At 39.2% G+C, this 16,501-nt stretch overlaps 1 protein-coding gene across 10 annotated transcripts in view; it reads right to left on the reverse strand.

Annotated features, from left to right (window-relative positions):
• LOC106785468 (CUGBP Elav-like family member 4) overlaps positions 1-16,501 on the reverse strand; it is a 490,380-nt gene that overhangs the window by 206,353 nt on the left and 267,526 nt on the right. Inside the window, exon 1 of one of the 10 annotated variants that reach the window (XM_014745977.1) lies at positions 6,061-6,517. The exons of 8 other annotated variants lie outside the window; for them this stretch is intronic. The gene's annotated coding sequence lies outside the window, so the exon portion shown is untranslated. Of the gene's footprint in view, positions 1-6,060; positions 6,518-16,501 lie in introns of those variants that run through there. One more of the 10 variants, XM_014745981.1, reaches the window with a different exon arrangement.

Here is a 16,501-nt window from a genome sequence, read left to right on the forward strand (position 1 = left end):
TGTCTCGGCATCTCTTTCTCTCTCTCTCTCTCTCTCTCTCTCTCTCTCTCTCTCTCTCTCTCTCTCTCTTTTATTCTTTTATCCTTTTCTATTTGTTCGTTTTAGCTTTCTCTAGTCTCACCCTGCCGCTTGACTGACGACGGACAAGCTCCATTCACGAACCTCCAATGAGTATCCGGACATTCTCGTAGTTGAGGGTGAGAGGAGAACCGCGCCGTAATATCTCGTAAAGTAATTACGCTGCCAAGTCGTCAAGGAAGAACCAACTTCCGGAAGACGAGGGAAACGGAAGGAAGAGGAGAAGTTGACTTATTTGCCGTGTGTTAGCACGGCTGCTATCCAATCGCGGAAGTGACATATTTACTGTACCTACCCAACGTTCCGGAACTTTCTTCTTCTTCTTCTTCTTCTTCGTGATACGAAGAGAGTAACGAAGAGAGCTTTTACCCTACCAAAACTTCTCTTCAAAAGAAGAAGAAGAAGAAGAATCTTATTCTCTTATTAACCCACGTTTCATTCTTCTCTCACGGTTTATTTCCGTACGCGTGCATAATCGTTCAGTGAATCGTAACATTTGATTTAAAAAAAAACGTTTCTGACATGCTAAAAAACGACTATTTAAGATGACATTGATTGTTTAATGTACTCACCTGAAAAAAAAAGAAAAATAGAAAAACTCAATTTTTTCGCTTCTGCACAGTGGAATGCGCGTCGCTTGTGTTTTCAATTGGGTAACTTTACGGAATGAGTATTTGGAAGGCAAGTAGTAAGAGAGGTGGTGTTTGCTGCAGATGGAATCGGGAAGAGAGGATACGAAGAAGATAAGGGAGATAAAAAAAGAAGGAAAGAAAGAAAGAAGGAAGGAAGGAAGGAAGGAAGGAAGGAACGAACGAGCGAACGAACGAAAGGGAAGAAAAAAGCTGGCACGACGTAAAAGACTTTTGATGTCGTCCCGGTGCAATCTGCCGGTATCCAAGCGAAGCCGGAAGTGCGGGAGCAGGCGCGCGAGCCAGCGCGAGTCCGGAGACGAGCAGATTTGCAAACCAGATTGAAATTTTGAAATTTAAATCTCTCTCCCGAGACTTAAGCTTCAAAAGTCCGGAGCCTTCCAGAGGGACGGATGTAGGTACTCGAATACGAGCAAGGTCTTACTAATTGCCGGATAATGTTGCTCGGGACAGAGAAATTTCGAGATCAAACGGTTACCTCGCGATTTTACTTATTTTATTTTATTTTCCTTCTTCTATTATTATTTCTTTTTTATTTTTTTGTGTGCAGCAGCAACAGCGGTATCGACAAATTCCGTTTCTTTTTTTCTTTATCCTTTTCATTAATTTAAAAATAATTTGTTGCGAAATATTTTTCGCATAGCATTTATCTCATCTTAGTAAAAAATATTGTCACTTTTATATATATAAGGTGTTTCATTTTTATCCCGCATAGACGGTATCACCGTTATACTATAATTAAAAATCAGGCAAAAATGTAAATAATAATAAACACAAAATTTATAAGTGCACTTTATTAAAACGTTATAAAATATAAAATACATAAATAAATATTACAAATAAAAACAAGAAATTAATTATTAGGGGGAAGTCTCGTAACGCCGGACGACACCTAGCGCCGGACACTCATATTATCATAAAAAATGACAACGTGAACGATACAAAAACGGGTGAAAAGGGTACGGAGGGGGAAGGGGGCGTAGTGGTACATGGTCATATGAGCTAATTTATCAGTGACATCAGGAGCGGCAAGATAACATCAGGAGCGGTCGATTTCGGTAAATAGTTGTATTTGTTGCATAAAAACGCAACGGGCTTCAGCGGAGAGGTTTCAGTGTTTGACACTGATTTAGCCTTAGCTGGTCACAGCTTAGGCTTAGGCTTAGCTTAGGCATAACCTAGCTTTAGCCATTTACGATCTGCGATGCAGAACAAATCAGCAATGCCAGACCATCGATGAGCTCGAATCCAGATAAGGTTGGAAAAACTACTTGTGTAGTGTGCTTAGCGGACTACGACGAAGACTGGATACAGTGCTCCAGCTGCCATGGGTGGGTTTATGAAGCATGTGCAGATATTTCTGAATGTTCAGAAATCTACCATAAATGTGATCGATGCGGAATGTATAAAAAATGTCCGGTGCTAGTGGTTCGAAGTGAAATCTGTCCGGTACTAGGTGCCACTACAAGCAATTGTATTTTTTTACACCATAGTTTAATTTTTGTTTTTAAATATGATTATGCAGAAATTGCATTTTTGTTAATTTATATTGATTCTAAAGTTTGTTGACTTAAATAATTAATAAACAAAGTTACATTTTTCGAAATAGTTTTTAATTTATCTCCTGAAAATTTTAGGTGTCCGACATTAGCAGACTTTCCCCTATATATGACTATAAGCGTGACTAATAGCGAAACGATACGTACGTGGGAATATAAAAAATTAGGTGGATAAAAATGCACTTTTTTCTGTTGGTTTTGCGTATATTTGAACGTTTCGAAAAACGAAGGAGATAATTTAGTACAATCATTCCTATTTCTAATATTAAACTTTCTAGAGATCTTACCTTCTTCTCGTTGGATTTATTGAGCTGCAAAGTAACTCGTTACTTTACTTTGTTCTTTGAATTGGATAGTTTTCCATTAGCAGTCATAACAACGTCCTTTGGACCGTGCACTACTCGCGGCTGATGAAAACGAAAGAGAGAAGGTGTCACCGGGGCCACAAAGTTCAGTTTGTTTATTCAAGCTACCACGGCGTCATCCCTCTACACCTACCCGCGAAGATTAACCCTCTGTACTGTTCACGTGTATTCGCGTTAATTTACATTTTTATTGCAAAGCGAATTGCCTTTCTTCCCCTCTACTTGTACTAACATTTTTTTTTTTTAATACTAACATAAGACTATCACACAAACGTAACATTCAGTATAAAAGGATTTTTAAACTTACAGGTTTGCGTTGAATATTTTAATGCTGAGTTGTAAGTAGACTTACCTGAAATCAAAAGAGAAAAAAATCATTAATATACAGCATTTATATAAAAATAATAAACAAAAGATTATTTGAATCAATAAGTATTTGGTAAAAGTGAAAGATTGTGTTAAAAATATATATACTCGTTAAAGATAAACTATCCAAATAATCGAGTCAGTATTCATTTAGTGGAATTCCCGAATAAACGAGGAATAACGCCTCAGCGATTAAGTTACAAGGAGGGTAACACGGCTAGGCCTATTGGATATATCGAGTAGCGGTTGATACGATATAGAAACTCTCTTCGAGTAAGCAGTGCCTGCCTATAGGGGCTACAACCATAACGGAGTATAATTCAGTCTGGTTCTGGTATGTATAGTGCCTACTCCATTCTCTGGCAATGCACCGTGCACGCTCCCTGTATCCTGGCACAACGGAGCGCCGTAATGCATTATACCTGAGTAGGACACCGTTTATATACCCTACATAGGTGAAGATATATAATGTATCAGACAGCATATGTTCGCCCAGTCGAGTCTCCTTCGCACTGTCAGAAGCTAGAATTTCATTAAAGGCCACGAACATCACCTACATTCTCAGGTCTTTGCGAAAGGCAAAGTGCTCCTAGCAACGTTTCGAACTACTACTCATAGACATCACTAGAACAATTCCTGATCATGTTTTTTTTTTTTTACAACATCAACACGCGGCTAACGCTCGTTTTGATCTTTTCATTTAGTTTTTATAACTCTGTTTCTTATTCATTCATTTCGATGTATGATCAATTTTTTATCTAGAAAGTTGTAACGTTCATATTGTTAACGGAAAACAGTGACCAATAGTGACCAGCTATACTTTTCAAAAAGATGCAACATTTTTGCATATTAATGTATCTTGTTACATTAAAGAAAGAGAAAGGGGAAACTGTAGAAATAAATTGTGCAAGATTGAAGTAGGGGTAAAGGATGATGTTTTCGATGTTTTCAACCGATAAGCCTGTCGTTTTTGCATTCTATATTTCAACGTTTTCTGCCTCACTACAGTATAAAGTGGAGAAGCAGGCTTCTCATTTATCTTGTTCAGTATCATGTTGCATCCCGACAAATGCAACACCGCTGGGAGAACACACCGCTGGATAAACTTTCGAAGAAACGACGAAAATACGTCAAACAAACGCTCGGGGGAAATGCGAGAGTATAGAAAGAGAGTCGATGAGAAAATTGTATAACGAAATAATATAAAGCTCGCGAAACGGCGCAACGATCAGCGCTTAAAAAATTCAAAAAAGATAGAGGAAGAGAAAGAGTCATCAGAAATTCAACGGAATACGAAAAGAAATTAGGAGTAGGCACGATCGTCGTCATCAGTCTTACAGTAGATGATCCCGCATAGAGAGGGTGTCAGTACGAAAATTGACGCGAAAGGGTCTCCATCGAGATAAATATCGAAGATTATTTTCGAAGATATACATAAATTCCAATATTATCCGCCGATGAACGATATTCGAAGCGGGCAGGTGTGCATTGTTGTGATGAAAAATGACGTTCCGCAACCAATAGAGGCGATTCAGAATACAAAAGGATATTCTTATTCCTGCCTCGCACTTTTGGAGGGTTTTAAAGGGCTCCCTTCGTAATACGCGCACAGGCTCACGTCTATAAACGCGTGTTCGCCTTTATTGGCCTTTCATGTGTATTTGTGTCGCATATACCACCGCGTTGCCTTTTACCCGTTTGGTACTCCCAACGTAAATCTTAGCTTCCATCCACGTCAATCGAAAAAGGATAGAGGCGAGCGGAAATTACGAAACGTCGGTGAACGCGGCACGAGCTTCTAGTCGATAGGTATTTCCACATCAGCGAAAAATACGTTACAAATCTAACTTTAACCTCCTTAGGATTCCGGTCACGCAGCCTAGTACGAAGATATATATCTTACATCGAACGACGCGACGACCTCCCCCAAATCCCTCCCCGTTCCCCACTTTTTACGCGTACCATCTCTTTTTCTACCTTTCTTGCAGCGCTTTATCGTCGTTAGACCTATAGCATCCTACTAAAGTAACACACGCGCACTCAACAAATTTACAGATACATTATCACGAAATAAGGACAAATGGTGATCATGCAAATATATTACGCTTCCTTGATCGTTATTATTTCTGACTAATGTACTTCCACCTTCCCAAATTATCGACGTACTTGCAAACTATCATAGACGCTTGAGCTGAATATAATTGATCTATGAATATACAAAAGCTTATAACTTTGACTACTTAATTTATCATTAACTAGTATATTTGAAAGAAGTAATCAGCGTGGAGGAATCTAATAGAATATGGAAATATAAGCTCCTTTAAGATGATTAAGTAGTCGCAGAGAACAGGAACATCAATAAAAAGAATACTTTCCGTACTCTGTGATAAAGATTTTCCTAATAATTACTTTAAAATCGATATTTACAAAGAAACATAGCATAGATTCGGCTTTTAACACATTTTACATACATAAATGAAATATAGTTCCGAAAACAACTTTAAAAAGGAAAAACAATAAGAGGCTAAAATGAAGAGACTACATTTTTCTTCAAGAATTATAGAGTTAAATTAAAAAATAAGTTTCTGACAAATGTCATGACGTCGATAAACCTGCGGTTTATATGCGGATACTGCGGTACAATGATTATTTTAAAGATATGTACACGTCACTTTTTTAAACTGTTAAACAACGTCACTGAAATGTAACGATAGTTGTGAGAGATATCGTTTTGGATGAAACGAATAACAAAGAGAAATATTATAAGTTTATAGGTATCCTTGGGAGCTTCGATTACCGGCTCTGAAAACTTCTTCATGGAGTAGAGAGAGAGTAGCGGCAACAGGTTAGAGCCGCACGCGCTAAGCACGTCGAAGAGACCGAACTTGTCACGTGTGCGTGCACCAACGAGTTCGCGTATTCCTACATTTCACACCCCCACGCGCATTATATCTTTTCCTTTTTTATTTTCTTGACTGTTATTTTAACAGTGATCCTCTAGCGTTAAAGTATAACAAAAGAAAAGAAGAAATGATATCTAACCTATGATCCATAGACCGAATTCGCAGTCCAGCTGGGCGAGAAGCCACGCTCTGCGCCGTCTCCAGTAGTTCTGTACCGGAGTTTCTTGATACAGAAAGATAAGGAGAGAAAGAGTGAAAGGCAAAGATATATATATATATATAAAGGTAGAGAGATAGAACGAGAGGCAGGCACGTTATTTATTGTCCTCTCTTGAGTATAGGGTAGGACGAGCGACAAAGATCCGTTTCCACTAGGTCCTTCGTAATTCAGAGGATGTTGCAATAGTACATCGGTGCAATGTCCTCTTCGTTCCAAATCTTCCCGCCAACACTCTATATATGTGTACAGATATATACATATATTTTATGTCCACGCGTTTTCCGTACTGTCCCAAAATATGAACGCGAAAAACTTGTTCTTGACGACGACACACGGTATAATATTCCTCGAAAGAATTAATTTATCTATGTGTATGTATATATATATACATATAATATATGTGTATGTATATACATATATATATGTATATATATATATATATATATATAAATATATGTGTGTATATATATAGAGAGAAAGGTTTTATTGAGTTAACGGTTCATTCGTATAATGCTGACGCGAAGTAATATATAAGAATAAGGGTAAAAGCGCGCGCGCGAGCGCGGCGTGCCGTGTAGTCGGATAGAGATGACTGGCAAGGAACCGACTCGTAGTCGGTGGCTGTACGCTCGTCTCGGCTCGCGGTCGTGGCCGTGGGGATCGCTACTGGCTGGCAAACGTGCGCGCGAGAGGGAAACGGGTTCTCTCGTGTGCGCCTTTCTAAGGGAGAGGGAGATAGAGAAAGTTTTGGTAGGAGGCTCGCGCCCACTCTCTCGCGAATGTTCACTGGTGGTAGGGTAGAGAGGAGATCTCATAACGAACCGGAGGCCACGGCCGAGCTGAGCCGAGCATCGAGCCGAAGCGTCAAAGAGAACGGGAAAGAGAGAGAGAGAACGAGCGAGTGCAAAGGAGGGTGCTACCTCGGAGAGAAGGGATGATGCCGGTCTAAGGGATGTAGCAACAGGCGGTAGCTACCCCTCTCTCGGTTTCGCGCGCGCGCTACGCTCGACGCTCTGACGTCACAGCGTCGTGACGTAGGCGTGGTCACGGATGCGCACTAACACCTCGCCTATCACCGTTGTCATAGTGACTGCTTTGCCGATACCCTCGCCTCCACCCTCGCCTATACCCTCGCCTATACCCTCTCGGAGCAACCTCACCCCACGTCGACTCGACGAATCCATCCTCTATCTCCTCTCCTGTTTTGCCGATCTCACACGGACGTTAAGAGAAAACGCGAACGTGCGCCCGACCAGCACATACCTCCAAGACCGAGAGTCACGCGGAGGAGAGAGAAACGTGTGCGTGCGTACCTGCGTGCGTGCCTGCGTGGGTACCTGCGTGGGTACCTGCGTGCGTACCTGCGTGCGTGCTTGCCCTCCTTCCTATTTGCCTGCCTTGCCTGCCTGCCTGCCTGCCTGTATACGTGCTCTCTAGGGCGCGCGCGCACCCCCGTTGTCACGGTAACCGTGCTTCAAAACAAGCCTGCGCGTTTTTCAATTCGAATGCACTCGCTGGGAAGTGATGAGGTTATAATGAAGTCTCTGCCTAGCCTACCTCTGCGTTTCTCTCGCCACTCGCACCCTCCTCCTAGTCCTTGTCTCTTTCTCTTTCATCCTCCCCGATTCTCTACCATCTCGCTCTTTCCTTCGTTACTTCGTTGCGTAACGTGCATCACCACCATCGTGTTTCGCATCGATGAGCGTGTAACTTTCCGAGAAACGATGGAAGCTAGACAAGGAAAGCTTCGCGTATTGTACGAACTTTTGTGAATCGACGAATAACCCCCATCATCCCTCCTTCCTCCTTCCCGACTCATCCTTTTTTCCCTCTCCCCTTTTCTCCATCACCAGATGGAATCATGCTTCCTTTCAAATAAAAGGATTTACGTAACTTTTGTCGATCGATCAAACAACGTTTGATGCTTTGTTAAAAAACTGACGAATATTTTCTTAGCTTTACGTTGAACGTGTTTTCGCTCTGACAAGAAAAAAATAAAAACTAATTTTTCATCTAATTTTTTACATAATTCTATATGAACATTCAAAAGAAGGGCGATCCTTTCATCGAAATCATAGATTTTCATTTACTTTTTCGCAAGTAATGAGAGTTTTTAATTATCTTTAATTCGCAACAAATCGAGCCTGTAAATGTGACGAGGACCACAGCAAAATTCGGTATCGTTAACGAAATAATAGAAATTAATTTTGATTAGTGCTTCGTTTTACTGAATCAATCGAGCTGCTCTCGGGAAACCAATTTAATTCCACCATTATAGATTCCTATGAACGAGCAATACGCACACGCAATAATTTCATTTCCAAATCCGGTCTTTACGACAACACAGATTAAGTCAGATTTCGAATGAACAAAAGATCTAGTTCTAAGGATAGAGAACGTCTACGTTTTTAAAATCATGACTATATTTTGCATCCTTAAAAATAAGATCTCACCTTCTACTTTATTTTTCTTATACCCGTTGATCAAAGCCATAAATGGGTGAAGACATTTCGCGGCTTATCGAGCAACGTTTTATTTTTATCTTAGAATCTTAAGCTTGTAGATACATTTTTTCAATTTCATTAGATAGTTTTAACATGCTTTCAAATAAACCAACCTATAACAAAGTAATTTAATAATGATTATATGTTTTTATGATCCTTTCGTCTTTCTTGTTCTGTCTCTCCCACCCCCTCCTTTCTGTCTGTGTCTCTCTCTCTCTCTCTCTGCAGCTTCCTTTATCTATCCTCGACCTAATTATGTTCATGTAATGTGACCTCCTTCTCTCGGAGAAACGATAGACGAGACATACTTGGCAAGTGCTTCCACAAATTAAGTTACTAAGGAACTTTCTAATTAGACGCATAATTACAACATTATTTGAGGCAGCGCGTACGAAGAAGAGAGTATACTCGAACAGCTTAAATAACAAAACAGAATTTCTGAGAAAAATGTTTTTCCTATATTTTTACCGCGAATTACACGTCAAATGTAAAAGATATTACTGATTTAAAAAATGCAAGCTCGAAACATATTATCAATGATATTATTTTATATAATATATGAAATTTCGCTCGAATTCGAGAGAAAAATATCTTATGTTAATGTGTTTGTGCAAAAAAATAACTCATTTTTCCGTCCTGTTGAAGTAGCGAACAATTTTTGCAAGAAAAAAAGAAAAGAAAACAGAATTCCTGCGTAAGAATAAACGTTTTATTCTTAATACGTGCCTTATTGCACGTGGATAGACTAATTACACTTTAGCGATTCTCTAGTGGACTGCGAGTGCATGAGAGCTGGATGAGGAGGGTGGGTATGAATAACACAACTAGAAATATGAGAGGGAAAAAAAGAAAAAGACGTACAGCACACTGTGTATGAGCGGATTGAAAGAACTCTTCTATAACGCTCAGAAAGAGCCAGGACGAAATATGCGATTCTACATTTGTGAAATTGAGTTTTAAAATGTTTGATGTTAATTGATGTTATGTTAATGAGCGTGTAGCAAATAATGAGACAGAAGCGGACTTAAAATCCTGACTCTCGTTCGTGGGACTGTTTGCTAGTCGTTCTTCATCTTGTTTTTCTTTTCAATAACTTTTATTTTCTGTTCTTTCTTCCTTCCCTTCTTTCTTTCTCTCTCTCTCTCTTTCTTTAACTCTCTTCACCTTTTTCTCAATTTCCTAAATGGCAAGCTCATTCATAAAATACAAATTAAGTTGATATGAGTTTAAGGAAAACGAACTTAACTTAACTCAAGTTACTATTAATAGATACTAAATAACTATTTTATGTATCGAGACAAATTGTTTAATGGGGCTTTATTTAAAGTGGATCATAGTAAATTATGTGAAGAGAATGGGATCAAAGAGAGGAAGAAAAGAAGGAAGAGGAAGAGTTTGTGGTAAAGGAGAGATATACTGGTTAGATACGTACAAATGGTTTAGCCTCCGCAAAGGCAACTATCTCATTAGTAATTCCGATCGATAACAGAGAAGATTCCTTCCGCACGACAAATTCCTATTTGACAAATTAATTCCTTCGAAATAGCGATAAATTTGCGATTCAGCCGTGATCGTACGTGACCGACGAGCAGTCGTATGTACAAACCTACGTATTTGCGCGTATATCAAAGCAAGCGAACAGTATGAAACAATGAGACACGTATGACGGAAGAAGATAAGGATCAAAAGCAGAAACAGCGAGTCAGAGACAAAGGGAGATTCAGAAGGAGGTAAGGGGAAGAGTTTATACAAAGCAGAATCCAAATATTCGCGATCGAATTTCGTGGGATATCCCCAGTGAAAAGGATCTATCCACCATAGCACGTTTCTCATAGGTTTCCGTTACTTTTCCACACTTGTTAGCGGAACTTCCGAGATTCATCATTAGTTGCAATTTTCCTCATGGAAATCCTCGTAGCATCGTAGCATTATTGTTCGTCTCATTCTGGCAGGTTTGATGTACAAAGGTGCTACACTCTCTGATAGGTTCGAATACCAAGAATACAGAGAGAGAGAGAGAGAGAGAGAGAGAGAGAGAGAGAGAGAGAGTGTGAGAGCGAGGAAGAGATAGAGGGAGCTACAAGGTTCCGATCACATAGATTATAGTTTCATGATTCCACCACGAACATTGTTTCCCGTGGACGTATTGTTTACAAGTCCACATATAGAGAACGCAGATGCATTTACAATCTACGGATTTACTCGAGCATACAATCTCTCCAGCAACCCCGTCATCGACACGATCGTTTACGGCGTACATACGCTTGGCTGCTACTGTTGCTGTTGCTGTTGCTGCTGCTGCTACTGCAGCTTCTACGATCCCCAAATGTACTTGCGGTCATGCAGAGATGGGTGTCAGGGTACACTTACCAATCCTTATCCTATATAATCGGATAACTCTCGTATCTTCGTCTATTCGCTTTAATTAACATCGATTACTATGACTTTGAAAGAAATTTTACACCATATTGCATTTATTACTTATAAATCTAAAGATGATCACACATTGATTGGGAATTTGTTAAAATGTTCCAATGCTTACGTTCAAAAAACGAACGCAGTATTGCAGCTCTCATGTAGCGTCTTAGCTTTGAAGGAATGTCGAAGTAACTGTAGTACTTTGTGGAAAGAGGAAATGACACGTCATTGTCGAAAATTAATGAACTTTTCCGCCCTTACGAAACATCGGATAGGAACCTTCGGAAATAGCGCATTCCATTCTTGATGACTGACGGACGTCCAATCACTGGGATGACAGTCGACTCACGTGATCCAGCATGCGCACTGTTCAGATTTTCGCGCATTTTTCTTCCTAGGAATTTCAATTTCTTTCGATCGTTTAAAGCCAGTTTCGAAGAACCAAAGGGAAGCGAAAATATCTCGACATCTGGTAAAAAAAAACTTGTTCTTTTCTTTCACAATATCCGGTCGTCTTCATTGATGTTTTTCAAACTTTTCCGAATCATCTGTTCAAATATTTCACAAAATATCTCTTAAATTTGTTACTTTTAAATTAAGCATTATACACACGTTATTTATCTATATTATAATTCGAGTTAGGATATTAAATAAATTTCAATATTAATCCTTTGCAGTCGAAGTAGATAATAACGATATACAGATAGATGAAGATAGATAAATCATTAGAAAAAAAGAAAATTTAGTAGCAAATAAAAAAGAGAGAAAGAAAAGAGGTTTTGTCGTTATTCTGCTACGACTGAACTTAATTCTGTAATTCGATCGGCCGCACCGGAGGAAACCAACCGGCGGTTCTATCTGGTAAACCCCATTACCTTCCCGAACGACTGTGGTTACTTGTCAAGGTTAAGTTACGAGAGAGAAATCGAAGAGAAGAGGGAACTAAAGAGAAGAGAAGAGGAGAGAAGAAGGATGATGTAGATAAAAGACGAGCAGAAATGGAGACAAGTAAAAAAGGAAACAGGCAGAAGGGTAATGAATAAGAAGAACGAAAAGGAAGATGAGAGAGAGAGAAAAAGTATAAAGAAACGATGAAGGATAATATATAAGAAGTATAAGAAGAGTAAAGCAGTTAGCTCGAAAGAAACCTGACGAGTGAGCCGAAAGAGGAAGGTAAAAAAAATGAAATTCCGTTCAGCCGACCGGCAGCAGAACAGCCCCTTTTCTAAAAGAAGGTTCGCCTGGTGTCTACGGTACGACGACAACGACGACATCGACATCGGCATCGGATTAGCGTAAAATCGAAGGGCGCTGACTTGGTCGCTCGTAAATTGGCTACAAAGTTTGGAGAGGAGAGATACAGTGCTAGCTAGCAAAGACAGTCTCGTGGCGTCGCTGCCGGCGGCGAAGCACAAAGGGAATCGATTCTCGCTGAATCGCGATCTACCTTCTCAGCCTCAGCCTCAGCCTCAGCCTCAGCCTCAACCTCAACCCCAACCCCAATCCCAACCCCTGTACCCATACCTTTCTCCAGCCTTCATCCCTTTACCCTACCCGCCCCCATGAGCCACGCCATTTTGTCTTTCCGAATCTGTGACCATCAGCATGCAAAGTGGATAAAGTTTCTAGACTACATTTTCCGTTGCCCTCTTTCTTTACTCTCTACCGAATGCCATGGCCCGAGATCTCTTACGTGCTCACCCGCCACCATCGTCCTCATTCGGTTCTCTCATATCGCTTCGATCGTATTCAAGATTGTTTCCCCGCACCTTCTGAAACTCTACCGAGTGTTCTTCTTTGCGTCCTGCGATCCCTTCTTTTATTCCTTTCCTTTTTTTTCCGCCCCTTTCTTTTTCTATTTTTCCACGTGCCTTCTCTCACTTTGAATTTTACGTCGCATCGAATGCAAGAAATACATAGACTTTTCTTGGATTCGACCGATAATACTCTAAGACAATCATGGTAACGCGGTACCTTTACTAGCAACCCGGAGAACGTACGTATAATTTTGAAATTCAATCGAAAAATATACTTTCCAGAGTCACCTAGAAATATTCTTCGATTATCTTGGATAATTTAATAATATTATATCCTTGTCTTTTTTTTTTTTTTTTTAGAAAGATAACGTTGGAATTATCGATGCGACGAAAATCCTTGGATTTATAAAGTCATTGACCGACCTGCAGAACTTTCTTCTGACCCATCTTTTTTCCTTTTTTTTACTATCCCTTTTTATTGGCACCCTTTCTTTGTTTCTTTCTATCTATCCCCAGAAACCTGGAGAAAAGCATTAACGCTTATACTATTTTCTTTCTCTCTCCTCGTGACACCTTCCATTCTCGTTTGAAAAACAACAAGAGAAAGGTAGTACTACATTGAACGCTAATGAAATAAGTCCTTGTCTAAAAGCATACTACACCGCAATGCTGACGGTGAGTGTGCCATTGTCTCTCTGGTCAGAGAGACATAGACGGTAGACTATCGATAACGATCTGTCGACAACGAGTCGATGATACTTGAGAACTATCGAACTCTGGACTGTGAATAGTTGACAGAGTATCGATGAAACTATTGGTGATATGGAGAAAGCGAAATAGAGATACACTGAGTTATTAAATACAAATGAGTAACACGCGTGTAGTTTCGGGGATAGGTTTTTTTTCTTTCGAACATCGACGAAAACTTTTTAGTCTACAATTGATTTTAAGAGAGCAAAGAATATACGCACTAACTTGATTCACGCAGCAGACACGTACACGTGTATTTTAGTCGTTTATTTCCTTCGAGGTAAAATGAGATACTGGCTTACACGATCGTACAAGAATCGTTGGATTTAGCTGTTCTCAGGAGACGATCGGAAGCTAAACGGTCGAGTCCTAAACTAAAACGGTTCGACGCCATTCTTGGAGCAATCTTTCACCGTGTATCCGAATGAAGAGAAAGGAGAGACAGTTCGGAGAGTAAAAGAAGCGACAGAAGAGAAAAAAAAAACGAAGAAAAAGTAGGAAATTGGAGTTGGCGAGGTGTGCAGGTAAGAGTTATATCCCCCTATATCACGGTATCTGGATCCCGGCTGAACCTCGAGACACGTTATTCAATTACTGGCTGAGAGGTGCAGCGTAGATCCAGGCACCCTCGAAAAGCCCTGCTTCTGTCTTCCGGCAGAGCCAACCTCCTCCTACCACCTCTTATTCCTTCTCTTTCTTCCACCGCACAGTCTTGCCAAGATGGAATCATAGAAAGACAAAATCTAGTTGCCCTCTTCTTAGTAATACTCCTTCTTTCCTCTCGTTTCTTCAGAATTTTTCTAGAAAGAATTCTGTGAATCGGTAGAAACGACTATGGTTCAACCTGCTGATGGAACTAGAATCTTTCTATATATGTTTTTATACAACGCTCGAGTATCTGTGTAAACTGTAAAAGTGAGAGGGGAAAGGGAGCAGGATATCTTCGAGCCAATGGCTCGGGAGGTCGATATATTGGTTGCGTGTTTCTGATTGAGGGCGACTTCGGGGCGTGGATTACGCAGTAACTATCGTTAAGAGGATCTTGCGTCTTGACGCACCACGTTGGAACTCCTCTTTAGTCGGTAAAATTTGCAACTTCTGAACCATCTCCTGGAATCGCAAACTCACGTCCCTCGACTTTCGGGATCTCTACTGGGAATCGAAACTATTTAATACGTCCCTCACTGATGTTGTAATTATAAGCTAATGTACTGCATGCGATTCAAGATGCACCAAAACAACTACCCCTTTCCAAATTATTCATCCTTTTTTCCAATTCAATTTTATTTAATACGTTTGTAATGAAACGTATTCATTACATTTACATTCTATCGATATACTTTTATATGTAAACGATTAAACGGTGCAAATGTAATTCTATCTTTAATAATAATTGCTAATCGAATCGGAAATTAACGATGGAAGGTAAAGAGAAACGCGACGTGTCTTTTGAGATTCGATGCATACGAAAAAATATTTGATCGATTAAGCACATTCGAATACGATATATGTAACACGGTAATTTTATCCTTAAAACATAAATGCCAGGAGTCTCATGGTAATAGGCAGTATACACGATCAAACAAAAAAAAACAAATGGGAATTAGGAATTTTTTAAATTTCCATCCATTACCAACTCGCTCGGCATCGAATTGTCGAAAATTTTATCCATGTTCAATCATTCGTTTGTTAATTGGCTTTGCCCTCACTCAAAGCCGTTCGGTACAAAGTGAATATTTCCAATAAAGTGTCGCTGGGAACATCCGACGTTTATAAAATTTATCTGGACGTGGAACGAAATGAAATATATGCTCGTCTGTAATGTGACGGATTATACGCGCGTAGCTTCTGTAATATAATAAATATTACATTATTAATTATTTATTTTTTTTGTGTATGTACTCTTCTAGTGGCTCGAGAAAAAATGTGAAAATTCGGCCATGTTTTTTGTATTATAAATAAAACCGAGGACGTGGGAACAATGCGCGAAAAATTTCAAGAGTTACTTTTAAACAAACGAAACTATAAATGTTTAAATTATAGGAGATAGACAAAAAAAATGTAGAATTAATTTTGATTTTCAAATTAACTAGTTAACCGCGTTCAACGCGTATAATCGTCGATCAAAAAATTGTTATTAATAACTTTTTTAACAATGAATTGTTAATTTTGGTATAGAATAAAAATGTATATAGAATAAAAAAGTAATCCTTTTTCTTTTTGCTTAATTTTTATCGCAAAATTGATAATAGGAGCATTTGTTTTGCATTCGACGAATATCGATCGAGAGACTCGTCATTGCTCAATTTTAATTACGCATGATGTGAGATTTTTTAAACTAAATTCCGCAGTTTACTTGTTGAAAACGCAGACGCATTGCTCATCCAAAACAATATACTAATTTTGTCCACGAATAACGAAATATCTGCTTTATAGAGGATCATTTTAATGGACTAGGAAAAAAAAAAAGTAGAAAATTTTCAAATAGCCTTCCAATCGGATAAACGCAAAATTATTCTGATTTGCGCCGTAATACCGTTCTGTCAACAGAGTCCTACTTTTTCCCCAACTAACAAATCTAAGGAGTCGTTAAGATGGTAAAGTTTCTAGCAGGGTAACACGATCTCAGCAAGAAATTTCCTTCTTATTTTTCTCAGCATATTTTCTCGTCAAACTACAAACTTTTCGTTTCTAGTTTCACAGCTTCGATTCTTTTTTTTCATGTTCGCTAATTAAAATTTTATTATACTTAATTATATTAAAAAGAACGCACATTCAAACGAGGATAATTGTAATGCTAACTTCATAAAAAATAAAAAAAAATATTAAAAAAATTGTCTACCATGGTAAGACAGTTGTGATAGCTAGTATGGAACAACTCTTTGGTGTGGGTCTATATGGATTGATGTTATTAGTAAGGCGTCTTCGGTA

This window comes from Polistes canadensis, unplaced genomic scaffold (assembly GCF_001313835.1).
Source record: "Polistes canadensis isolate GaletaPanama2010 unplaced genomic scaffold, ASM131383v1 scaffold_51, whole genome shotgun sequence".
Classification (NCBI taxonomy): Eukaryota; Metazoa; Arthropoda; class Insecta; order Hymenoptera; family Vespidae; genus Polistes; species Polistes canadensis.